We start from the raw sequence: 26,825 nt of genomic DNA, 5'->3' as shown, positions 1-26,825 counted from the left end.
GCGTGACAATGAACTGACATTTAAAACGTCAAGTCTTCAATCAATCAGAGAAGATGTTGTTGTGAGGCGCTTAAACCGACCAATCAGTAAGTTTTTTCGATAATAACTAACGATTGGTTTCGCAATCGTACTAAGGCGACTCGCATTTTCGCGAAAACACTAACTTTTTCAGTAAGATTGAAAAATGTAATCAACATTATCTAATTATCCGTGTTTTCGCGAAAACCCTAGATTTTTCGCGAAAATTCGATTTATCAAATCATCCTACGACATAAATGCTATATACGGTCGAATTGAGAAACCTCCTTCTTTTTGGAAGTCGGTTAAAAACCGGCAATTAACGATTTACTTAGAAATTGTCTTAACATTTTACAACTATGTAATAAATTCAATAAGCACTATGGTAATTTGCTTGAACTTTTAACCTATCAACTCCCAAGTTACGCGATAACAATAGAATGATGAATAGATTTCCAAGAATCCGCGATAGAGGAATTAATTAAACAATCAGCTATTTATAGTGCGTCAAGAAAATCATGACAGGCGGGAACATTTTCTAAACGTAATCACGCTTAAAAGGTGTATTTATTTCTTTGTATTTTCACAGAGAACGCTTATTATATTTTAAATATTGTCACCTTGCACATTTTATCTCGAATTAATAAAGTTCTCTTGTTTTTTTTTCATTTAAGTAACAATTTTCCCTCCTATCATGACTTTCTTGACAGACTATACGATATCTAAGTACTTATTTCATATTTATACGTTACTCTATGACGCCCGCAACTCCGTTGCGCCAAAATTCGTTTATCGCGCGGGAACCGTAGATTTTTCCGGGACAAAACGTATACTATGTCATTTCCCGGGACACAAAGTATCTCCATGCCAAGTTTCAGCAAAATCGGTTCAGCTGTTTGGGCGTGAAGTTACACATAGACAGACACACTTTCGCATTTATGATATTAGTAATGGATTTACAATATTATAGTATTGATACATTAGAGTAATTGAATTTGCGAATATTATGTGCAATCACAAACTATCTTGTAGCAATTGTGTGCAGGAAGACGTCTGTTATAAAAATTTTAATTGAAATGACAGTACAAGGCCAAGATAGAGATCTAGCAACGTTATCAGTTTCGAAACCAAATAAAACTTGAAAGTCTCTAAGTGGCATGGCAAAATGTTGCATGACGAAGGTTAAAGACAAATTGGACAACATAGACAACATCTGTATATATAAAACTGTGACTGACTGACATGGTGATCTATCAACGCACAGCCCAAACCACTGGACAGATCGGGCTGAAAATGGCATGCAGGTAGGCATCCGCTAAGAAAGGATTTTGATAAATTCATTGCCCCAAGGGATTAAAATAGGGGATGAAAGTTTGTATTTAATAATACTTCAAACTCAAACTCAAACTCAAAAATTTTTATTCAGAATAAATTTTTTCAAATATTCTCTGAACGTCGGGGCTACACAGATGCCTACCACCGGTACCACCTTCTTAACGCGAGTCAAGCCACGGGCAATAGCTTGTATTTTTTATTTTATTTTATCATGTTTGGGTGGCTTTACAGCTAACTATATTAAATTTACTCTAAATTATAGAATACGAAAAGCCAATTACAAGCCTCCACAGGTAGCTCATTAAAGTAAGATAATAACAAAAAAAAGCGAGGCTAGTAAATACTTAAATTCTAATTTGTAATATTAATTATGGATGGGGTTAGTAGTAAATTAAATAATATTGTAGTAGATAAATTAGTAAGTCTCCAAATCAATACATTATTGTAAAGATACAACAGCAACTGCAGGTACTAAACAACGAATTATTATAATAATTAAAGTAATAATAATATCTAGTACACATCTAGTATAGTAAAATTTGAAATGTCACTGATGTTTTTTCAGGAAGGCGGTATTAATAGATGCTAGGCTGCTAGTGAAGAGATCAATGTTAGGATCCGATTTTGTGAGCAGATTGAATACCTTTGATGATCAGTAGAAATTAATTCTGCCGATATCTAGTGTGGGCATGCGAAACGTGTAAAATATTTCTGATACGTGAGTGACGTGACGGAACATTTAATTTTTATAATTATGCACTCATATTAAATCCGGATTTAAGGGACGCGAGTCGAAACAGCATAGTATTAAATACAATATTCATACATCTATACTAATATTATAATTGGGAAGAGTTTGTTTGTTTGTTTGTTTGAACGCGCTAATCTCAGGAACTACTGGACCGATTTGAAAAATTCTTTCAGTGTTAGATAGCCCCTTTATCGAGGAAGGCTGTAAGCTATATTTTATCACGCTAATACTAATAGGAGCGAAGAAATTAAGGAAAGTGTGGAAAAAACGGGGAGAAATTATTTGAAAGGGCTTATTTGAACGCGCTAATCTCAGAAACTACTGGTCCGATTTGAAAAATTATTTCAGTGTTAGAGAGCCTATTTATCGAGAAAGGCTAAAAGCTATATTTTATCACGCTAAGACTAATAGGAGCGAAGAAATAGAGGAAAATGTCGAAAAAACGAGGGAAATTATTTGAAAGGGCTTATCTCACGAACTACTGTAGCAATTTTTCTGTTATTTGGCACAGATAAGAAGTAGACGACGTGAAGGATCATAGGCAATTTTTTGTGGACTAATTTGTCTGTGAAATATCTAATTTACGCGGGCGAAGCTGCACGGAATGTTATTTATTATTTCGTGTGGTCACGACATCACGCGTAAACGGCTGGACCCATTTTGCTGAAATTTGGTACAAAGATACTTTGAGTCCCGAAAAAGAACATAGGATGCATTTTGTCCCGGAAAAATGTACGGTTACTATATCCTTTTATTATTTGCGCGTAAACTATTCAATGAATTTTGATGGAATTTGGTATAAAGATACTTTGAGTCTCGGGAAAGTGTACGGTTCCCGCACAATAAACTTTCTTATTCGCCTAAACTATTCAATATATTTTGATGAAAATTGGTATGGCAATACTTTCAGCCTTGGGAAAGGACAAGGGATACTTTTTATCCCGGAAAATAAACGGTTCCCGCACAATAAACTTTTATGATTCTCGCCTAAACTAATTAATCTATTTTGATGAAATTTGGCATGGAGATTGGAGATACTAACTCGAATCTGGGACGAGGAATGTTTTTTGTCCCGGAAAAATGTGCGGTTCCCACAAAATATAGATACTTTTTTGATTTGTGCGTAAACGACTCAATCGATGTACGGGAACAACTATAAACTAAAGTCCACGCGGACGAAGTCGCGGGCAACAGCTAGTACTTAATAAATAAACAATAAAACGTTTAGCCTGTAAAATGTAATTATGTATAATATGTATTATCACAATATGTATCACTTTTGCCCGGGCCGCACCTGCGTAGTGCTTCGCGCTTAAATAAAACGATAAGTACGCATGGTACTTCTGTCGACGATCTGTGTGTATCGTACAATAGCTTTGTCCACATTGTGCCTTTTTCTGTTCGTCAAGGGCATGCGTTATAGCGCAGTCAACAGCGAACGTGAGGCATGCCCGCGATGCATGCCCTCTGACCGTATCCAAAACTTTCGCTTTGTTATTAAAAATGACAGTTGGCGTTGCGTTCGTTGACGCATTCAATTATTGAATGCGCCAAAACGAAAGTTTAATGAAGGAAGATGACGAAAATTGAAGATGAAAGCGCATAGTGTGGACATAGCTAAAGGTATCGTCTCATAGCACGAAGCTTCTTAGTTCTTAGGTTCTTACGATAGACGCATACTTGCGGCCGCGGCATTTGAGGATTAACAATAGCATGCCAATCAACGGAATGCATGATAACAATTATTTTCTCAATGAAATACAGAAACAAACAATCAATTGATATCAATAGTAACGATTATGATAAGACAATTAATTATATTTTAATATTAATTTACTATATAATACTGTAAATAAAATATATAACGCATTTTCAACGGGAGAGTCATTCTTGGGCATTATTGTGCTGGCTTGATTTTCCTAACGGTCTCTCAGAAAATTGTCGTGAATTGAAGCGTGTGTACTGTGTTGTGTTTCACCAAGTGAGTAAAGATACTGAAGTTAGAAAGGGGTTGGAGTTTTTAAATACCCCCGATTTAAATATCACAGGAAAAGTTATAAGTTGCAAGTAAGTATGCATGTCGCTTATTAGAGTTCCTTATGCACGGTTATTTATAAAAGGGAAATAATAAAACGAGCGAATAAAAAATTACTTTGCGACTGATGATGACCATATTGTTTTAATAACATGAGCAGTATTAATTTGACTAAGCGAAAAATAAACTAAACTAACGACTAATATTGATTTATAATAAAATCCAGAACGAGCTTATAAAATGAGGATTGCGATTAATCTATTTCAGATATTAAAATTCTATCCGAGCGACTGTATTACTAAGTGAGCGACTGGAAATACATAGCGGGCAACTTTAATATTAAATATAGATTCAAATTTTCTAAGTGAGGTTATTTATTACGAGCTACTTAAAAGTTCACTTTGAGCAAACTTTTGTGAGCTGCTTTATTAATTATAATTGGTTACTGATATTCTATTTGAGGCTTTATATTTTATATATTGATACGTGTTTTAATGAAAACTACATATTGTTAAATGCGTGCGAATTCAAATGGGGGCGGGGCGACGAATCGTTGCAGTCAGGTGAGTTGGGCTACAGACTAATACGACTTTTTTGGATTAGGTTAGATGGCTAAGGCGGAAGCGTAGCGCAGCGAAGCGAGCGCATTGAAACCAGTTGTTTTTTTTTTGGTATAGCTCGCCATTAAAATTTTACCCATTATAATTTGTGTAATTTATTAATGATTTTTATATATAAAGGGGTTTGGTTTTTGGTATTCGAAACACTTCATTTAAGATAAAATGTCGCTCAGTATAAAAATTACATTTGCCAAATATTGAAAAAAATGGAGGACGTAACGTTGACACTCAAACAGATATTAGGTCGCTCAAAAATTATGGAGCTGCTCATTTTGTATTTTAAGTAACTCAAATAAATAATTTCTAAGTTGCTGTTCTGTTAATTTCTCGTCACTCACTCTCAATCGCTCAAATAGTTATTCTATAACCCAAATTTAGTAATTTTGACACCAAAAGCTGTAATTTACAGTCACTCGATTAAATACTACCCTTTATAAAATACATTCCTACAGTCAGTTTAATTCGAAAACAAGAGGTATGATGAATTGTATAATATTCAAATTAGTTCATTCAACTTGCGACCTAGAGCCGCGTACGCGCCTTATTAATTAATTTATTTATAAAATTAATTTATTTAATAACAAGATGACGCCCGAAACTCCGTTGCGCCAAAGATCGTTTGTCGTGCGGGGACCGTACATTTTTCTGGGATAAAAAGTATCCTATGTAAAGGACATACCATACCCGGGACTCCATACCACATTTCAGCAAAATCGGTTCAGTGGTTTGGGCGTGTAAAAACTAGGGGTAACAGACAGACAGACATACTTTTGCATTTATAATATTAAGAGCGGGCTGCCGAATTTTGCTGTGTTTTCAAATAAGTATTACAATTCCGGAAGACGATTGACTTAAATGAAATTGAGATTTATTTATTCATTGTATAATATATTTATCTGATATTTGCCTGACGGGAAACACGATTCACTTATTTTGACTCGATAGTTATATTTTTCGAAATTATGAATCTTTCTGGGCTTTTCAACAAATATCTGTTACACTTATTGAGTTACTATCATTAAATAACTTACACTACTACAATCACACACTTTATAAAATAATGGCTTAAGGAAATATTAGTACTGTATTTAACTTTTAAGTAATCATCAAAAGCAGTTTTGGGACTTACGACCTTTACTTTCGTGCTATAATGCGGGAACCATTCTTACGCAATTTTGTTCACTATTAGCTGCAGCGCAATGTACAATCCTCGCGGGCACGATTCTTGGAATCATAATAATATCACGATTGGAGGATAGCGGGGTGTGTAGGCGGGGCTAGCGTGGTTTGATATTTTTGGCAGCAGGCTCTTAAATATTATTATCACGGATAAAATATTGAAACGTACAATCTCGCCCCAAGTTTCAGTAGCTTGAACCCGGAAACCCTCCATCAGTTTCAGTTACAAAGTAATGTAATAAATAATAATATCATTTTGAATTTGTTGATGCACAATGCAATGTTAGAAGTACTTTTGAAATTAGTATTGATAAATAAGTATTGACAACCCTTAACGCATAAACCGCTAAACGGATTTTGATGAAATTTCGTATACTTACAATATACTGGTCAGCGTCTTTACCCTCTAATAACGTGTATGATTCCTAAGCCACAAAAGAAATTCAAATTTCGACGTAATAAAGTTGAGATTGCAAGCAACATAGTATTATTTATATTGTGACAGAAAAAACGACATAATTATTGGCATAATAATATATTCACTTTGATTAGTGATAAGTGCAGGTGATTACCTATTGCAGAGATTACTAGTATCGTGAGAAAGTTGGACAGCGACTGATCAGTGCAAGTCCTTTATTTCCTCCTAATCACTATAATCACCTGCACTTGTCACTAATCAATGCGAATACAGGCACAATCTGAACTTGTTTAGAACCTTCTATCTAGAACCTTCATGTCCAAATCTATAAAATCAATTCCATTGCAATTTATACTTACACACAAGTTACACAGCTGCGTTTCGCAACGAGTGCCGATCCATATGTGGATACATCCTTCATTATCGCTATAATTATTACGTTTACTAATCACCTAGTTTACATGCCAACACTACAATAGTCATACATACCACAAAAGTGTATTTATTTATTAAAAAAACATCGTTTGCGACCCCCTGGTGGGTGACAGTACAAAAAAGTTTGTGAAGTACCGAAAGAAAAGGAATAGTAATATTATTTTGATAAGGGTAACCTTTCGCCCTGATTAGCGCAACAAAAATCCTAATCAACTAAGATTTTTGATGACAAAGTAAATAAAAATAAAAAAATCAGCCATGTGCGAGTCGAACTCGCGCACGAAGAGTTCCGTACCATTATAGAGCAAATTTAAAATTGAGAATATTGTGCAAATTTTAAGTGCCTACCTGTTGCCATTAATGATTTCGAGCAAAAAAAAATCACGTTTGTTGTATTGGAGTCCCCCTTAAAAATAAATTTTATTTTGTTTTTAGTATAAATTGTTGTTATATAGCGGCAACAGTCGGCAACAGAAATTCCCAATCTGTGAAAATTTCAGAAGTCTAGCTACAGCCGTTCTTAGATACAGCCTGGAGTCAGACAGACGGACAGACAACGAATCTCAGTAATAGGGTCTCGTTTTTACCATTTGGGAACGGAACCCTAAAAACACATTGTAACGATGACAATAATAAAATTGACTCATAATTAACTATTATCAGATTTTATTGGATCCGCCAAGGTTTCAGATTTCTAAGGTTTCATTACCTTTCTAAAGTAACGCACAGAGAGTTACGTAAATCTGCAACCTTGGACCACGGTAGCGAGTGTCACATTCACACCCATGAAAGGCATTTACCATAGAATATAAATCTATAATAGTCTATACCATAGAATATAAATCTATAATAGTCTATACTCTATGGCAGTATTTTTCAACCTATCACTGAAATGATTCAGTTGACCTCTGGCGACGTCGTCGTGAGTCGTGACCCCCAGGGGGTTGAGATTTGCGACCCAAAGCCCAAAGGTTGAAAAACACTGGTCTATGGTAAATACCATTAGATTAAATGCCAATTCATTCTACTAAAATATAGGTACGTCTTCCAGTAAAAGACTTTGAAACTGCAGGCAACATTATGAACTTAATAAAATATTGAAAAAAAAGATTCCGGAATAATAATAATAAAGAAAAAACAAGAATTGGCACTCAGCGACTGCCGCGGTAAAGCCATAGCACAGCATTTTTTATCAACTTTTGCAAATACAATTCGTATACGTCTAGTCACACGCACACAAGCACCGTGCCGAAGTCTGGCAACGCCGCAGCGACAGAGTGGGTGTTAAGTTTTTTTTTGTTACGCACTTTCTTGATTCCGCGCTCATTTCCCGCGATAAAAGGTGTACACTAGCTTCAAACTGCTCTATGGTCTACTTTTTCATCAGTAGCTCTACCATGAGTTTAAAGCTATAGTATTTTTCGATACTCGATACCGACTACCGTAAATATTTAGTAAATTTTAGTTCCGCAAGTAACCGCTAGAGGCGCTGTAAAATTTGCACTATAGCTTTAAATTCATGGTAGAGCTACTGATTGACCTTACGGAAGCTAAGGTATGATAAACAAACATTACGACTAGTCTTGAGACTTGCGAGTTGCGATACCACATTCAGAGATCTTGCCCGAACACTTTCACAACATTAACCGTGAGCTTGAACGTTACGAAACTATATAACTATACGTATAACCACAATAGACATAAGGACCAGTAGTTCGACTGCAAAGAGACGGACAGGTTTCAATATCTGTCAAATTCGTCGGGTTTCACTAGGATTATAAGCGGAATGTGCCTCGCGCTGGCTGATATAATTTATTTTTAAATATTTAAAATAAAGATTTCAAAATTGGATTCTGACAATTTTAATCGCATGTGCCAAAACACAAACAACAATACGACCAAAGAGGAACACGTCCAGCGAATATGTCATATTTTTAAATTCGTAGGTAACAAGTTAACAACCCTTGCGGCGATTTTCGTCATAATACGTCAAAATTAAAAATTTCAACATCAGTTCTAAGTCGACATACTCTATCATTCTGTCTACTCTGGTATAACTATACTAACACTCACAATCTTTACTATACTAATATTATGCGAAAGTGTCTGTCTGACTGTTACCTTTTCACGCCCAAACCGCTGAACCAATTTTGCTGAAATTTGGTATGGAGATACTTTGAGTCCTTAGAAAGGACATAGGATACTTTTTAGTTTTTATGCTGGAAAAATGTGCGGTTCACGCGCTATGTCCTATCCCGAAAAGCTACATCGTTCAAAGCATCTGCATATCAAATCGAAATCGGCTCAGCGTGTTTTAAGGTTTTATTTAACCCCAAAAATCAAACATCGTCCTTCTCTCTTCACACTCACGCCCGTCTTTCATATGCCAGGTGAAAAAGAACGACGCGGATTCATCGCCAAATTAGTTTTTTCTCAATAACTCGATAAATATACAACATTTTATAAATCCGCTAGGTCGATCTCTCAATGATAGTATTTTATACAATGTGTTAAAATATTTACTTAGTTCAATGCACACACAGTTCGTGAAAATTGTATGCATCATTGTGATTTTTTTCTATCGAGAAAATTTTAAGATATCGTGTTTTTGCTCAGATCGAATTCTCGGAAATATAATGTAGTATCAAATTTTAGAAAATGAAACAATTCGGTGCTTATTTTCAAGTATAAAAATGAATTATAAAATCGACACTTTAGGGCTAGTCACCCCCTTAAGCTTAAATGATTAACAGACAGACATTAGACAAGTGGGAAAACGCTAACGCTAGCGCTACAAAATGTATGGATTTGACATTAGTATTCGCTAGCGAAGCGATGACTTATATCAAATCGCATACATTACCACAAATATTATGAATTATACAAAGCAGGCAGATGATTAATTAATATTTCTTTATAATTATTTACTTGCTTAACCTAACTATAATCATTAAATGTGTTTATTTATGTATATTTTTGTTATAGCTAGGTAGAGAAGGGCGCCGTGACAAAATCAATATTTTGTCACGGCGCCCTTCTCTACCGGCGCATTTATAAGTCAATACTTATAAGTGCGCCGCAGGATGAAAAAGATTGGGAACCCCTGCTGATTAGCTTAATCGTTTTAGCTGCTGCATTCAATTAATTTTAAGGCGTGTATGTAAATTAATTACTATAGGGGTGGGTTGCACCAGAGGCGTAGGTATTGTAGTTATAGTTAAGGTTATGGTTATCATGAAATATGGCGTCCATTATGGACTTTTACTAGGGATTTTACAGTTCATTTGACATTAATTTGTTTTGATTAAAGTTATAGTTAAAGTAAGTTGGTGGAACCCATTACCCACTCTAAGTGACAAAACGGTTGTTAAAATGTTATGCAATGAGTAGCAAAAATGTTTTAATATATACTGTGATATATTTTGTGAAAGAAAACAACTTTTTATTTTGACAGATCATTATAGATGGATGAGCATGTCTTGATCGTTTCAATTTATTGCAGCTTATTAAAATGTTAAACGGTGGCAACTGGCATCTGACATTTCGAGATACATTATCGCACTTTGGCAAAAACTGTTTCCGGTACAATTAAGACAATAATAACTTAATCCAGTATTTACGATGGACGCCCAGAACTTGTAAAATATTTTAATGGGTCATCCATTACTTTTAATGGATGGGTATACGTTAAAAATTATGGCGCTTAAGATGAAGCTATACAATGTCGTGGGCATTCTTTTGTTTTTTATATGCAAGTTAAGTGGCCAGTTAAGTAAAAAGAAAAACAACATAATAACAAAAGTCAAAACGGTGATGTTTAACCCCTGACAAGAGGTTATATGTTTGACGAGTATGTGCCAACTGTTAGGTACTGTCTGTCTGTCCGAGGCTTCGTAGCATCCAAACGGAAGGGCTGATTTTGATCGTGTTTTAAAATCATATTTTCTAAGACCGGTGATACACGCTAGGCATGCAGCTTGGACATCTGTAGTAATTTTAAGGTAATTACAATTAGTAATTACCTAAAAAAGAAGGATTCTACTAACTTTAAAAACAACATTACAAAAGGAAATTAAAAGTTATTTATTAACCATTTAGTATAGTAAGAAACGTTGTAAGAAACAATAAAAGTTAAGTTTACACGAGCATTTAAAATTATTTGTGTGACAGGAAACTCTTGCATTAAAATTGAAAATTCGAATATATTTGATGTTACTCAAGTAAAAAACATACTGGTTGGTGTATAATATTTTATACATAATAATATATCCGCGATCGAGGCACAATAGACATAAATCGAGGGAATATTTAAGATAGGTATTAGGTAGTCCGTTAAAATGTTAAGGATAATATTAACAAAAAATATATTCAAATATTTGAGGTATAAAATATACATTTTAAATCCCAACCAAGCTAAGAAGCTGATGTCCAATTAAGATTTACCAGCGTTATTAAAATTAAACTAAATTAAGCTAGACAGAAAAATTAAGAACTAAGTACATAAATAAAAGATGACAATTAGTAATATTTTTAAAATAAATTTTATTTTAAGTAAGTACATAATATTATATTTTTAGTTATTCCGGCCTACTTTTTAAGGATCTTTACCACCCGTGTGGTAAAGATAAAAGATTAAAGATAAAGTAAATAGTGTAAGTAAGTAGTGTTGGCGACAAAATAATAAATATCTTTTCAATCAGACATTTAGATTTTTTGTTTTAATATAAGTACTAGACTGAAAGAGCTGAAATCCTGGGTCCCCTTTGTAGTAGGTACCTTGTACTGTGGTCTGTGGAGACTGGAGACTACACGGCACGATCATTAAATAATTAGCTAAAATTGTTGAAAAATATTAGTTTTTTTATGGGCTAATCAATAATCATATTCTGACAATTATTATGAACTGTTTTAAATTTTATTGGTAGTAAAATAGGAACATTTTTGGGTACCGTTTAAACCTGTGGTTTAAACACTCGCCATGTAGTTTTAATAAATAAATAAAATAAAAATAAATAAAAATCGCAACTTCACAATCTTTGTGGCAATCATGGTCTACTTGAGGGGTTCCCAAACTTACCATGTCTACTGCCCACTTTGAGAACAAATTACATATTTTTTATCGCCCCCATTGTTTCACCTACTTTCTTATCTTTATTTAAATTTTATAAAAATAAATAAAAAATGCTAAATTTTCAAACCGAACTTTTGTTTTTTACCATTACCACCGATTAATTTGCATTCCCGAAATTTCCCGAATTGTTTAACAAAATATTTAAATATTCTAAGAAGTCGCCTCCAAAACTTGCTAGCTAATAGCTATAACAAAAAATTAAAACCGATTTCCAAGGTAAAAACAATAATAACATCCTTATAAAGATATTAACTAAAAAATATTAAATAATTTTTCCTATATAATAGTGCCTTTTTCCGTATTCGGCTAAACCTCAACTATTTCTGTACTCAATCTTCATCATTTTGAAGTCGGTACCAGATATACTTAGCTGAATCTTCAGTTCTCTGACAGAATATTTGAAACTTTTGGAACTAGCATCGACATCAAAATTATGAAGATTAAGTACAGAAATAAGTAGTTGAGGTTTAGCCGAATTCGGAAAAAGGCACAATTAGATAGGAAAAATTATTTAATACTTTAAATTTTTAGTTCATATTATAAGGAAACATTAAATGTTTTTACCTTGGAAGTCGATTTTAACATTTTACATATAAGTAATTGTGGTGTTGTGGGGGGCATATTGTATCCATATACACTAAACAACCATGTGACCTGATGTGGTAATGATGATGATGATAAATATAATTTGCATAGTAGTATATGCTTTCAGTTGTTAAAACAGCGCCTAAACCCCCAAACTTGTATCTTTAAGGAATCTGGAGTTCTCTTAATATCTTCCGAACCATAGTATACCTTGGTGCAAAATCTTGCGTTTTGGTAGCATATTATGCTTAGGTTGCTTCTCATAAAACCAAATCACCATAATATGTTTCCATATAAATGTTTAGGAGTTCCCTCGATTACTCATGGATTCCATCGTCAGATTACCACTTTTGTGGGCATGGTACCAAATTGGAGTGAAACCTAATATTATAACAAAACAACAATTTTGAAAATCGGTTCACAAACGGCGGAGTAATCGTTGAACACAATAAAATAAAAAAAAAATATCCACAGCCGAACATTATATTATAACCTCTTGCTTTTTGGAAGTCGGTTAAAAATTAAAAATAATGTGACTACAGACTAACAAATAGATGCACTTAATTTAAAATGCATCCAGCTCTACTCTTAACTCAACGCTCCCATTTTTTATGGGCCCTCAGCGCCCACAGGGCGTTATCGCCCACTTTGGGAAAGATTACGTGCATTCTTGCAGCAGAGTTTGATTAAATTATTCAAAAACAATTACAGCTATTGACAATTGCTATAAAAAAACGTCCACACGTGCAAGAGAAAGAATTTAGCTTGCGTAAAACAATGCATTGTAGTTTGTTGCTAGTCCATAAATAAAGCTTTATAAAAAATACTCGTGTAAATACTCTGTATGTAAGTACATAATAATATATAATATTGGAAGATCACAAATAATTGCATGTAGGTATTAATTATGTGAGCACACGTACATTTTTATTACAATATAAGTAGTAAATCAGACACATTGTAATAGGTACCTATAACCTAAGTTATGTGGTAATCGCTTGTAATGTGAAGATATTAAATTTTACAGCCCGTAAAATGGGAAAAAGAATTAAAAACCGGCCAAGTGCGAGTCGGACTCGCCCATGAAGGGTTCCGCAACAGCAGTAATGTTTATTTTTATGAAATTAAGAGGTTTTTGATTTATTTTCAGATTTCAGTTGATTTAATGAAAGTTAAATTAAGGTTTACCATTTATGACGTATAAGAAAACTACTGGCTACATCTTGTTTGAACCAATTTTCTTTGGTAGTTTTTGTAGTAATATATATCATATATTCTTTTTAGACTTATCATGCTCCTACTTTAGGAGTTAGAGGGGGGGACACACTTTTTACCTCTTTAGAAGAGTCTCTCTCGCAAACTATTCAGGTTAGAAAAAAATGATATTAGAAACCTTAATATGATTTTTGAAGACCTATCCATAGATACCCCACACACATAGGTTGAATGAGATTTTTTTTTGTTTCAGTTATATCTATGGGGACCCCTAAATTTTAAAATAATTTTTGGTTAGTAAGATTGTTTGCACGCGGCAATCTCAAGAACTATGGTTCGAACTGAAAAATTGTGTTTGACAGTCCATTTATCGAGTTTAGCCTAAAGAACGTCACGGTGCGGCCTGCGGCATTGGTCAGCCTGCGGCGTGATGCTGTGAAGAATCAGAGAAATGCGGGGATATTGGATAATAATTTTGTATTATTCAATTTTGTTATTATATTGTGTTGACGAGGATAAAAAATCGCGGGCAACAGCTAGTAAATTAAGTAAAATCTACACAACTACTTACCTAAAGGCTAAAACCTGGGAGCACATTTTTCTCTCGCCTAAATTCAACCCTCAAATGTGTAACTATACTGATGTTTAAATGTTTAACATTCATTGGCATTTATCATGTTATTATCCCCGCATTCCACTTGATGTTAAAAACGATAAAAACGCTTAAAATAGGAGGCATTTTGAGCGTGAAAGGAGTAGTTTATTTTAAATGTCAACAAATTTAAATTGATTGTAATCCTGATATGGAATGAGTTCGATCCAAAAATACAAGACCAGTATAGTGTCGTCCGAAAATAACTTAAGTATGTTTTGATTTTGGGTCTTTCGCTGGTTCACACCACAGATTTCAAACCGCGGTTCGAAACTGCGATTGTTCTTGGAACCACTTTTCTATACGTCTGTACAAATAAATAAATGAGACTAAAAAACCGGCCAAGTGCATGTCGGGCCACGCGCAATATAGGGTTCCGTAACGCTAGTTTTTTTAAATTTTGTATGATCAATGAATGTACATTTATAACGTGTTTTACACTACTAACAACATCATCTCAGTTACTTTCAAAGGAATTTGAACGAAAATTTCCTTCATATAAGGGGTTTTCCAATAAGGACATTACCACTTTTTTTCAAAATACAATTAAAACTATTTGAGATATTTCAAAAATTTTAGTATCGGATTGAAGTAGGTACAATGAAAACATTTTTTAATGCAAAAGTGGCCGCCGTAGGTACGTTTGCAGCGGTTATTCGTTGAACCCAATTTTCTATTGAGTCGGCCACACATTTCGGCTATTTCGCGTTTAGTTTTGGCTCTGAGCTGTTCCAACGTCGTTGGTTTATCCAACGACTTGACGCAGCTCCAAAGAGAAAAATCGAGAGGAGTTAAATTGCATGAATGAGACGGTCAATCGACTGGTCCTTTTTTTAAATAACACGCTCATCAAACTTGCTCTTCAATAAATCGATTGTAAGGTGTGCTGTGTGGCTTGTCTGTTGATTGTGACTCTAACAATTTTTTCCACTTTAAAACTTAATATTTCACAAACGGATCCCTAAATCTAAAAATGATCTATGAATACTCATAATATTTTTAAAAAACCTATCCAACGTCACCCCACACAATGGGGTGGACGTGAAAAAAAAATTCATCCCCGTTTGATGTGTAGGGAAGGTACCATAAAAATATATTTTTTTAAGATTTCATGTACAATTTTGTCGGCATCATCAATATGTGCATTCATGCCAAATTACAGCTTTGTAGGTCCTATAGTCTCTGAGCAAAACCGCAGACAGACAGACAGACGGACAGACGGACGGGCAGACCGAAACTTTTTAAAGGGTTCCTTGTTGACTACGGATCCCTAAAAATGTTGTTACAATTATTGGCTTAAATTCGTGATTCAAATCCACCTATACCAAAAAATAATTAATTAGTGGTTTCACACCACTCCAATCACCACGGTATGAATCGAGAAATTCAAAAACAATTCTTTGCTGTTTCGAACCGTGGTGTGAACCATCTGTGGTATGAACCAGCGAAATACCTTGTATTTCGCTGGTTCATACCATATATTTGTGTGTTTTTAATGGCGTATTTGAAAATTTTGAATTTTTTTTTTTAATATTTTTGTGTTTTCAATGGCGTATTTGAAAATTTTGACAGATAATTTACAATTAATCAAAAACATAAGGGATTAGATATCAACGCATGCGCCATGACTGCAGAATACTATCAGATAGTACGCAATCAAAACCTTAACACATTTTTTTATTTTTAAATTGTCTGATACTGTGATTATCGAATACAACTTACTAAAGAGCCAGTTTTTATCTAAGATGACAAAGTTGAATTTTGTTTCTAAACTAGGGCCATAGCAAACCGGTTACCGGATACACTTGGCGAAACGGGTCGTTACTGCCGTTTTCTTTCAGGCCACGGTTTTTGGTCAGCCCTTTCGTGCCGAAGTTCTCCCATGTTTGAATAACGATAAATATCCAGGAATATACGACCCAGTAACTCGAGATACGAGTGAAAACAGGAACTGGTGACCTGGTTTTTTTCTGTCACGACAGATGTGATTTATCATTGTTTATAAAAAAAATTAAAATTACGAATATATAGTATGCTACTTTGGGGCTTTTTATGAAAGAAAAAAAAACATGAGTTTTAGAAGATAATTTCTCATAAATGTTGCTTATGTAAAGTAATGTTGAGTATTTTTAATCGACTTCCGAAGTAATAGAGACCACCAAAACATTTTTATGTAAAAATGTTTCCAAGATGAGAACATATTATAGTTCGTGGTGACAAAAAGTAGTGAGATCTCATGTAGAGCCAAGTTTCTAACAGTACATTCTCAGCCCTAAATTTAGAAACCTAAGTAATTTTACTCTAAAGCGCGGCAAAATACTTGATAATAATATAAAGTGCCAGCCGTACGAGAAGAATCAAAAAACTTTACACATTAGTCATAACTGGTGGCCTGGCTATTTTAAAATGAAAGTTATTAAGTACAACAGAAAAGTAATATATTAAGTTCAAAGCCTGACGAATAACAAAATGGCCAAGACTATTACTGTGGTAGTGCTCTTGCGCGCTTCGCTAGGCTCATCTTGGCGGGGGCACTGCCCCAGATTTGAGAGAGGATGCAGATGCTGTAGCCTGTAGCTAAACTTTCCTAAGCCTCAATAAGACAATTCACATTTACCGGAATTGTATATTATTGTTTACGGAAATATTACGCGGAAACAAAAACCGTTACATTTTATAGTTACAAGTGGAAAATTTGACAATAAGGGCCTCTTACACGATCACTTAACCTTGCTAAACGAGGCGATCATGTAAGTAATAAGTATATAAAATAATTGTTTTTTCGGCAACGGCTGCAAATAAAAAGGAAATAATATTAAGTAAACTGTATATATTATTTAGTTTTGAAAGGAAAATACCACGAAGAATTAGTAGGTACCTAATACTTTTGTTATTCATTATTATGCTTTTACTTTACTTATTGAAAGCATTTGAATCCCGGGTAAGGACATAGAATAACTATTTTGATTTAAGTACAAGTGCAAAACTCCGCTGTATAATACGTACCTATACGTGTTTCCGTTCTCTCGGATTTGAAAACACACTTTCCGAATTCCTGTACTTTCCGAATCCGAGTAGGTTTAGTTTAGGGATTAAGTATAATAATTTTATTACCGAAATAAAGTATACTTACCTATTTCCACTGACACAGGGGTCACAGTCATTTAAAGTGCTATTGTATAAAAAAATTGGCCAAGTGCGAGTCGGACTCGCGCACGTAGGGTTCCGTACCATTATAGAGCAAAATTAGGCCAAAATTGTGTTTTTTGTATGATGGGAGCCCCCCTTAATTTTTTATTTTATTTTAATATTATTATAAAATGTTAAAGTACACATTTAATCAAGGACTATGAGAAAAAACTCAAGTACCTACCTGTTGCCATTATTGATATAGAGCAAAAAGTCCAAAAAAATCACGTCTCGTGAAAATTTCAGAATTCTAGCTATAGCGGTTTTGAGTTACAGCCTGGAGACAGACGGACAGACATCGAAATCTCAGTAATAGGGTCCCGTTTATACCCTTTGGGTACGGAACTCTAAAAAAAGTAACTGTTAAGTACATTTTACTTTGTGTTTATTTAGCATTAGGTATAATTAACTATTACGTGAGACTTTATTTTGGTGTTAATTAAGAAAAGAGTTTTAATATACTCAATTATAGTGGTGCAGGGTGCTGAATCCGTTTTCACCAACCGCATCATATTATATCGACGAGGATCTCCTTGTCTAGACTCTAGTCTAGATAATTCTCTAGAAAAGGAGGTTATTCTCAGTTTTAATTCAGTTTATATTTAAGTTTTACTGTAATTGTTTTGTGCACAATAAAGTATATTATTTGTTTGTTTGTATTTGTTTATCTAAAGGATTCCTAATTTCATTATATTCACTAATGTCATTAATTAAGTTTACTATGAGAGACGTTCCTGTATTTTTTATATTAAGTACATAATATTTTTTTATACTTATTTTATACATTTTCCGTATTCGATTTCCGAACACATTTTCCATATTCGGAAATTCGAATTCATGGAATCAGGAGAAAATACATTAACTGACGCACACGTTCGTTTTCTGCCAAATCGAAACGGAACGGGATGAAAGTTTCGAGTAGAAGGCGTTCGTGAAGAAAAACGAACGTTTGTGCTAGTCTCGCGGCATCCCAAATACCAAAGCAGGTAAATGATTAACCCCCTTACTAATAAACGCTGTATAAGCTTTGAAGTTTGAATAGTTAAACAGTGTTTTCTTCAATCCAATTAAAAATGTCGCTTGTGTGACAGGAACAAAACACTGTATAACTATTCAAAGCTTATACAACGTTTATTAGTAAGGGGGGTAAGGTAATGTTTGTTTATTATTACTTGCTTATCCTAACTTTATTAATCATTAATTAAGGTATTTATTTATGTATCTTTTTCTAATATACATAAATAAATACCTTAATATACGTGGGATAGCCATGCTTCGGCACGAATGGGCCGGCTCGGCCGGAGAAATACCACGTTCTCAAAGAAAACCGGCGTGAAACAGCGCTTGAGCTGTGTTTCGCCGAGTGAGTGAGTTTACCGGAGGCCCAACCCCTAACCTATTCCCTTCCCCTCCCTACGTTCCCCTGTTCCCTTCCCTTCCCTCCCCTATTACCCCATTTCCCTCTTAAAAGGCCGGCAACGCACTTGCAGCTCTTCTGATGCTGCGAGTGCCCATGGGCGACGGATGTTGCTTTCCATCAGGAGACCCGTTTGCTCGTTTGCCCTCTTATTTCATAAAAAAAAAAAATAGCTAGGTAGAGTAGGGTGCCCTGACACTTGACAGAATAATATTATGGTAACGATATTCTGCGCCGCGCCGCGCCGCAGGCTGAAAGATTCGGAACCCGGCCTGCTATAAAGTATACTTACTATAATATTATTCTTGATAAGTATTCAGCATTGTACACTTTTTTTTTAAAAGACTATTTTTTTTCTCACTTTTTTGGTACATAAAGTGGGCCCCGTGCGAGTTTCTTACTTGAGTTAGTTCCCGAACCGGCGGTAGGCACCAGTGTAGACCCGACGTTCAGAGAACATTTGCAAAAAAATATTCTGAACTAGCTGTTGCCCGCGACTTCGTCCGCGTTAGTATAGTAGGTCACGTCCCAAGTATTATTTATTGTACATAAATATTCAATGTACAGCATTGACTTTCCTACGATTTTATTATATTATAATGATTACGTGGGAGAGCCATGCTTCGGCACGAATGGGCCGGCTCGACCGGAGAAATACAACGTTCTCACAGAAAACCGGCGTGAAACAGCGCTTGCGCTGTGTTTCGCCGAGTGAGTGAGTTTACCGGAGGCCCAATCCCCTACCCTATTTCCTTCCCTACCTAATAGGTTAGCCTATTTCCTTCCCTTCCCATCCCTACTCTCCCCTATTACCCTATTCCCTATTAAAAGGCCGGCAACGCAACTGCAGCTCTTCTGATGCTGCCAGTGTCCATGAGCGACGGAAGTTGCTTTCCATCAGGTGACCCGTTTGCTCGTTTGCCCCCTTATTTCATAAAAAAAATTGGCTATCTAACACTGAAAGAATTTTTCAAATCGGACCAGTAGTTCCTGAGATTAGCGCGTTCAAACAAACAAACAAACTAACAAACTCTGCAAAATTATAATATTAGTATAGATAAAAAAAAAATCTGTTTGAGTATCTATACCATAAAATATATTATTAGATAATTATTATCAACTTAATTGTAATTAAGACAGTAGGATAGCATAGGCTCTTAAAAACTGCAATTAAAATAATTAAATAAATACTGCGACGGACAATGTACGAAGCTTTAAATGTCAAAATCTTCATTTAATTACATTTAAGTAACTATTAATATTCGTCTCTGTAAAAAGTTGCTCTATTTTTTAATATCTAAAATATATTAAAGAATATTAGACATTAGTATATTTACGAAGAGACGTACTAATAAGTATAAAATTATTATTATAGTACTACGAACTGCATAATAAAAATAGACTTTTCGTTGTATTTTTATAAGCTTTTATTGTTTTATAACGATATATTTACGTGTTAAATAAAAATAATAAGTGAAATAACATAAGAACGCAATTTACTTAATAATGATAATAAATATACCGAATTTACATGAAAATTAAATAACAATAAATAATAAGCAAGATTTAATTAATGATGGCAGACATTTTCCTCTTTCTCGTCATCAGAATCAGGATAAAAGTCCTATGAGATACAAAAGTATTAATGTAATAATATATTAAGTATATTACAGGTCTAATATAACATAATATATTTTGTGTAATTTATAAGTATTTAAATAATTCTTTAACTTTACCATCTTATGGCCTTGTTAGCAATATAATATTGCGACATTATGCTTGGATAAATTTTGATTTTAAGGCAATTGATACCAACTTGTAAAGAATTTGTTCATTTTTTTAGGTTACTCGTAAATCAATAAGTTTACTTATGAACTTGTCAAATATTTATTATCACTTGTGCTTGTGATCTCTAACACATGTTTACAAAGTTCTGTCATAACTCATAATTACAAAGATAAATACAACATTTTTAGCATTCCATATTATGGTTCTAAGCTGTCGACTTTTGAGGCTATTAAAATATACTAAGTACTTAATATTATTAAATATAAAATCTCCCTTATAGTTTAGCGTAAGGTCACCGCTAGTAGTTACTACCTTTTTAGTGCAAAAGTCAAAATATATTTTTTATTTTTTCACAATATGTCCTCAGCTATTATTATTATTAGTCCTTAGATATTCTAAGATCCATACTAATATTATAATTATTGCGAAAGTGTCTGTGTCTGACAGTCTGTTACCTCTTCACAAAGTGGGAGTTGGGACATAGAATACTTATTGTCCCGGAAAAATGTACGATTATCGTGCGATAAAAAATGTTGGCGCAGCAGATATTATATTAAGTACTTATATGCACATAGTTGGGATAATGCAGTAGGTATCAAAAGATAGCGCTGAACGCCGCGCGTAATTAATAATGTTTCCTTTGTAGTTTGTAAACATGACTTTAGGTTAAACCGCTCCTACTTGAGAAAAAAAATCGTTTGTTTCATACAAAAACAGCTTACCTACTTACCTAACAGCAGATTTTTTTTTTACTTAGAAAAAGTTGTTTTAAATATTTGAAATTGCAAAGACTCAAAACAAAAAAATCTCTCATGACTTTAAATTTTCCTTAGTGGACAGAGTACACGCGATCGTGAATCGTGATAGAAAAACACTTTATTTCACGCCAAAAAATATACAAAGTGAAATAATTTTACATAAACAACATATTGTATGATGAATGATGATTGATAATGCACTAAAGGGGAACTTATTGATAACTCAGGCTGGTCGCAAACGCACGTTTTCCGTATTCGATTTCCAAATTCGTGTTCCGTATTCGGAATTCCGTGAAACTAGCGCAAACGTTTGCTTTTTTTTTACGCGCCAACGCGCCGGCTTGCACTTGAAACGTGGTGCGGAATTCGTTCCCGGGTACAGAGAAAAACGGACGTTTGCGGCAGTTAATGTATTTTCTACTGATTCTATGCATTCGGATTTCCGAACACGGAAAACGAGTTCGGTAATCGCAAGCTATTGCATAGCTGTTATCGCGGGCTTGGAGGGCGGAAAAAACCCACCCCCACTGCGGCGTTGTCCGATTTCGGCACTGTGTTTGTGTGAGTGCAACAAGATATGTGTTTGTGTGTGATGTATGCGAATTATAATAACTGCATAAGTTACCGCGACCAGAGACAGTCCCCGAGTGCCACAGCCCACACGTATTTTTTTTTCAAAAACTCAAAAACTAAGGGCTCTTCCACACGACGTTTTTTTGCGCGCTGTCGACGCGCGTTTCTGATGCGCGCGTCACCTGCGCGTTTATATCGCGTTTTGGCAGATTTCACACGTTTTTTTGACGCAAATGAAACGCGCGTTTGGTCCTATTATGGTCAATTCTATATCGTGCTAGACCTGAACCAAATTCCATCAAAATCGGTTTAATAGATTCAGAACTCCTACAATTTCTTGTCTGTTATATTTTTTAAATTACTTACTTAACTAGGCTCTTTTTATTTGGTGTGAGTTAACTAGATGCTTCGTTGCGCCAAAATTCATTAATCGCGTGGGAACCATACAGTTACCGGGATAAAAGTATCCTTAATCCTATGTCCTTTACCGGGACACAAATTATCTCCATACCCAGTCGGTTGACAATTCAGTTCAGTCCTTTAGGCGTGAAGAGGTAACAGACCGACAGACTTTCGCATTTATAATATTAAGTAGGTATGGATAAATAAATATGAAATACTAATGAAATAAATAGGCAAAAAATTGTATAAGAAGCAACTAGAAGTAAGAAGCAACTACTTACCTATTCTACAAAAAATCGGACTCGTCTCAATATTTTTTTATATTTAAGTACTTAAGTACATAAATTATTACATGTACATAATTTATATAATGTTTATTCATTAATCTAAACTGTCATGCTTGTCTATACTTAATAATTTTATTTATTATGATAACCAAAGGAGTATGTTTTAAAATGTATGGAGTCTGGTCCCCACCACTAACGAGACCTTTATTAGTAAAATTGTCTACTAAATACTGAATCATTATAACCAGATCGAAAATATACCCTATCAGTGAAAAGTTATGGCTGAATGAAAAGTCGAGTTTTTCACCATTATGTATGAAAAATATTGTACCTAGATGTAATAAAAATTTATTGAGTTTGGTGCAAACACTTACGTAATGGTAACCAAAAATATCCAGTACTTAAGTAAAAAGTTATGGCGGAATGTAAAAGTTTTCTATACCATTTTATTCCATAAACTTTTTCACTGAAGTAGATAAATAATATCAATTTCAATAATTTCACTCATAAAATATTGTTTCATAAAGTCGAAAGTCATAACTTTTTACTGACGGCTTATTTTTAATAATTTGTCTCATAATGAAAGTTACTCTATATTTAATGGACAATAATTTAGTCTAAGAAAATTTGTTTCAAAATTGTCGATCAGGCCAAATAATTCATGTAGTTTTGAAAGTTGGTACAGTTATTCCTAAAGATGTCTAGATATAGCTCAGTCAACAAAGTAGTTGTAGAATGCGTGAGCGGGAACCTAAGCGATTTCTGCAGGAACTTATTTAGGGTGGTTTTAATTTTTACTTTTCCTGAGCGTGTAGTTCGAAAACGGATGAGAATTTGGAAAAACTGTATGGAATCTAATTTATAGACGATTTAATAAGCTCTAATGTCGTCATAGAATATTTTTGCTACAACGCATAGTTTTTTAGTTATTGACGAAAAACCAAAACTTTAGACCTTTGTCGCCCTCCCCTCCCTCCGGTTCACCTCCTAGACGTCCTGTATGTCTGTCTGTTTGTTCCGGCTAATCTCTGAAACGGCTGGGGCAATTTTAGCGGGACTTTTTTTGGTAGATAGCGGATATAATAAGGAGTAACTTAGGCTACCTTTTAACCGACTTTCAATAAAGGAGGAGGATATATTTAAAATTTTTATATTTGTTCATTACATATTTTATAATTTCAACTTTCTAGCTAGCGCGATGCTTAAGATATATCTGCCTGCAGACATACTACTATACTTAAAAGGAGTCCACACCATCCTTTTTTCCATACAAACGTTGTCTCCTGTTTCCTCCCTGGATAATGCTAGTAGAGTTATAATTTATTTTCCTGAATATCAACGGCCACTAAAACAATGTCCCTAAATATATAATTATTAAATAAGATATGAACGTTCAAAAACCCAAAAAAATTGCCAAATTTTCCGCTGTGTTCAAACGTCCAGAAAACAGATTTGGCTAGATTATACAAAAAAAGCAAAACCTAGGAACACAGCTCAAGCCTTTCTTTAATCTTTAATGAAAAAAGTACTAAAATCGGTTAAATTTTGGAGAAGGAATCAACGAATCGTTGATTTTCTGCAGTTGTCTCTATCGCGTTCTGTGGTATAGGCTTGAGGATATTACACGTACTTTTTTTTTTCATTTCTCTAGCCCCTGGTGTATCCTCTTAATAGTTAATATTATTCCGCGGACGAAGTCGCGGGCAACAGCTAGTATATACTAAAAGTCCCCGAGGGAGGAACACAAGCCGGCATTGGGGGAGGGGGGAAAGGTTTTTCGTTTTAATGGTTTTATTTTAATGTTATTATAAGGTTTTATTATTATATATAATTTAAAATTTAATTTCGTTTTAATGGTCGGTCGATTCGCGGGGCCCATGGCATTTTTTGCGATTTTTGGAGGGTCATATTTTTTTATTTATTAGTAAATTTACAAAAAAAAACGAACGTAGATGCATAGCTTTAACAGATCCCAATATTGTATAAAAATAATTTGTCTAGACGCATTGTCAAGGAGTAAATTGGGGAATACGTTTGTATATGGTTTGTATGGAAAAACAGTGCGAGCGTACCTTTTTAATACTCTGTATTTCCTAAAGTAATGATCGTACAGTAAAAATGTTTAGACGTAATTTATAGGAAATTTGATGTAGATAATGAATGTAGAAGTAAGTAAAAAAAAAAGATACATACAGCCGAACGTATTACCTCCTCCTTTTTGGAAGTCGGTCAATAAATAATATTTTCAAGTCACAAGCAAAAACCTGAACCTGAAAAGGAGACCTTTCCCCCCTCCCCCACCGCCGGCTCGTGTCCCTCCCTCGTAGATTTTAGTATATTCATCTGGACACCTTTAGGAACAACTATACCAAACTACCAACTTTCAAAACTACGTGAATTACTTATTTGTTCTGAATTCCTTAATTTTCCCAAGCTAAATAAGTCAATATATGGGTCTCGTTAGTGGTAGAAATTTGGACCACTTTATTCATTCTCTTTTTACAAAAATAATTGTAAAAATGGGTGAAAAGGGTGAAATTGCCACCGTGCGTAAATAAAATTTGACGAAAAAAGTGTTAGAAAGCGGGAGTTTCAGTTTGTTATATTTTTTAAATTAAGTAGGTACCTACACCAATGAAAGTTTAATTTTATCAGATAACTAATATACTAGATCAACTTTTTTTAATAACATGACCGAAAGTATCAAAAAAATCTGACATTACACTATAAAAAAAGTAAAATGTCACTATTGAATAAAAAGCAACGCATGAACAAACACAAATACAACAATAATATCAACTCGTGAGTCGTGACACATCTTTTGAATTTCATAGTGTTCTATATTCGAAATTGATGCATTCGAAGGCTTACCTTATTATAATCTTTACTCTGTTGCACAAAAAAGAAACACCAAATCAAATCGAAAACGGTGCACTGTCACACTTAATTTCCGAACGAACGTTCGAACTTTCGAAATTTGTTGCGGCAAAAAATGCGACGCGCACAGCCTAGCTGTTTCGCGCGCTGTGTCGGACTGACGGCGGTCGGGCTCGCCGCTCGGGAGTGTCTACGAACCATCGAACAAAGGATAGGGTGCTCCCGTCCCACCCCGGCGTCCCCGGCACACGTCATCACCACTGACACTGTCTGCTGAAGTTCAATGCGCAGGCGCAAACGCATGCGCAAACCCAATGTTTTGTGTAAACAAACGATCAATCTATTACCACTTACGCTGATTCGGAAAACTTTCGTGTTGACACTTCGTTGTGTTCGTCTGCCATTCCACGGTCATCTGCCTAACTTTACTTCTTCATAATTAAGAAGCTTCTTCATTCTAACAGCTCCAACATTCCCTGTGTAGCCTGACATCCGTAGAACTGGATCTTGTCTTCAGAAAAATGGGCATGACGACGAATGTACAATTTATATTTTTGCAAAAAAAAAATTAAAACCGACTTCCAAGGTAAAAACAATAATAATATGAACTAAAAAGTACCAATAAATAACTCTCGTTTATTAGTGCCTTTTTCAGAATTCGTCTAAATCTCAACTATTTCTGTACATACTACAGTCTTCATTATTTTAAAGTCGGTACCAGCCACTGAGGTAGTAAGTACTACGGAGTACATAGTATGTCAGTGGCACCAGCAAATTTTATCGTGAGTTCAGTCAATGTCAGAATATCTGAAGCTTTCGGGACTGGTACCGACTTCAAAGTAATGAAGACTGTAGTATGTACAGAAGTAGTAATTGAGATTTAGACGAACTCTGAAAAAGGCACTATTATAGAGTAAGAGTTATTTAATACTTTTTAGTTTAATTAATATTTTTTTTACCTTGGAAGTCGGTTTTAATTTTTTGTTAAAAATAATAATTTCACTCTTTTCAGTTATCTACAAGATAAAGCTTTATGCGTAAATAACCACTACGAATGTTAACTATTCACATTATGGTACTTTAAGCGAAATTGTGGTAAATGCTTGCAGTTATCTAAGCGATGCTGCAAATATTGTTTTATTAGTGTTATATAATTTGAG

General features: G+C 34.5%; 1 protein-coding gene across 1 annotated transcript in view; it reads right to left on the bottom strand.

The window, feature by feature from the left end:
• LOC121738908 (ATP-binding cassette sub-family G member 1) overlaps nt 1-25,887 on the bottom strand; it is a 66,725-nt gene extending 40,838 nt beyond the window's left edge. The window contains exon 1 of the mRNA XM_042131178.1: nt 25,660-25,887. The gene's annotated coding sequence lies outside the window, so the exon portion shown is untranslated. The remainder of the gene's footprint in view (nt 1-25,659) is intronic.
• Nucleotides 25,888-26,825: the final 938 nt, after the last annotated feature.

Source organism: Aricia agestis, chromosome Z, assembly GCF_905147365.1.
Source record: "Aricia agestis chromosome Z, ilAriAges1.1, whole genome shotgun sequence".
NCBI classification, from domain to species: domain Eukaryota; kingdom Metazoa; phylum Arthropoda; class Insecta; order Lepidoptera; family Lycaenidae; genus Aricia; species Aricia agestis.
The sequence above is the reverse complement of the archived record's forward strand: the minus strand, read 5'-3'. Positions and strand labels throughout refer to the sequence as shown.